The 1,941-nt window shown below is 40.8% G+C and overlaps 1 pseudogene; it reads right to left on the reverse strand.

Moving 5' to 3' along the window:
* Positions 1–408: 408 nt before the first annotated feature.
* LOC112548996 lies at positions 409–597 on the reverse strand (annotated as a pseudogene).
* Between the last annotated feature and the right edge of the window lie 1,344 nt (positions 598–1,941).

Genomic DNA, 1,941 nt, shown 5'->3' on the forward strand with positions numbered 1-1,941 from the left:
TGAGCCAAATCATGTTCTTCCCAACTGTTTAGAATAATTTGTTAGAAAATGGTTAAGGACAAGATATTAACGGTTAACAATCAGTTTATATTTTAATTGTAGCCAGGACAGTCTTCTGGTATCTCACAGTTTGTTCTCTTCACACCAGGAAGGGTCTACATTTATTTTATTTTTTGTTTTGTTTTGTTTTAATTTCATGTCTTGGGCCAAATCAGCCCCAAATTCTATCGACTGAGCAGAGCTCAACTGTTCAAATCTGTGTGATGCTACCGCCGGCGGGTATCCTAATTCTTGGGGCTCCAGGTACTCCCAAATCCATGGCAGGATCCTATTTGCAAGCCCCAAGCCTGGAATTCAGATGCCTTCTAGTCTCACTTGTCCCTAGCCAAACGGCCAAAGGAGTAAGCTAGAGGAAAAGCCCGAGAGCAATCCCCCACCACCATAAATTGTGTAGCCAAGATCATCACATTTGGAGGTGTTTTGTAGACTCTTACAGAGGTCAGCCTGCCTGCAGTGCAAGGGACAGGCCTTCATCCTCTAACTACACCAAGTCATTCAAGGCCAAGAAGAAGAGCATCTCCCCTGCCAGGCAAGTAAAACCACCTAGGCTGAAAACCACCTCTTTGCATATCCCTTGCCTTTTCCCCCTTCCTTCCCAGAAAGGCTCTGCCCCTGAAGCTCAACAACTGCTGCAGACAAAGCTGTGACTCTGCTACTACTATGGCAGGTTTAATATTGGGTGTAGCAATTGGATCACAGGAAGAGAAGCCATGAGCAACATGTATTCATTGCTCTGGATATATTTTGATTTTAGCAGACCAGGACTTTATTAGAAATGATACTATTCTAGGATGCGCTCTTGAAACTGTTTATGAGATCAGAAAAATAATTTTAAAATCATCTGGACAAGAAATAAAAGCTCAAGATGTGTTTCAGGTGCATGGCTCCCATTTCCAGTTTCACCTGTTACAAGCCAACTGTTAGCCTACAGAAAAAGGACTAGTCAGTTCAGAAATAACTCAGTTCACTCCACCAAACCAAATGCCAGCTGTTTTCCAAAGGGTGAGGCTGATTTTGTTTGTATGGGAAACTAGTGCTTTAAGTGAGGGCATTTTTAGTGTTTTATGTTGTAATAAAACATAGCTTTGATCTACAGAGAGACTATCCAGAGGTATATGATTTTAGAGGCCCACAGAGACAAACTGCTGATTTTCAAATGAAAGATTTTGCAGCAAAATTCATTGCAAGGAACCCAGGGTGAAACTTCTCCAGATTTGTATGTCCTCTTTAAAAACTATAATGAACAGTCTTCTACTGTACCTAAATCTGTCCATGTTTACTAAAGCGAGATAAATGAGCATGTGTTCCAAACTTTTATTTGTTAATAAAATACCTCTCAATTGTCTACAAACCAGGCATGCCTCCATTCCCAACTATACCATGGGAATAATAGCACTTTCCTCCCTAATAATAGTGCTTTGAAGATTATTATATTAAGCACCATAAAGAGTTCAGGTCTCGTGGCAATGGGAGGCACCGAAGCATTTAAGAGAAACTCACGGACTAAAACCTATAAATTACTGAGGTGTGCTTACAGCCTCACAGCATTGGGCCCTGAACGGGGACATTTGACCCTGAACCAAATCTGTTATGTGCTGAGTAGTGTAAAGTCCTGGAATATATTTTAAAGGGATTAATTTTAGGCCATTACTACCTCTATTTAATTTTCACCTGCTCTTAAAAGAGGTCGAGCTAGACACTGCTGAATGTAACTCTTAATCATCGCATAGGAAATATGGAAACCAGCAAAGCTAACGAATTATTCCCTTCCTCCCCTGGTCCCAATATAAACAATCTCATAAACTTGGAAATTTGCTTTTTGCTGTTTGCAGTGTGTGCTTCTGCACACAATCAAGACAAGGAGGTAATTTAGGGCATGTG

This window comes from Alligator sinensis, unplaced genomic scaffold, assembly GCF_000455745.1.
Source record: "Alligator sinensis unplaced genomic scaffold, ASM45574v1 scaffold628_1, whole genome shotgun sequence".
In the NCBI taxonomy this organism is placed as follows: Eukaryota; Metazoa; Chordata; order Crocodylia; family Alligatoridae; genus Alligator; species Alligator sinensis.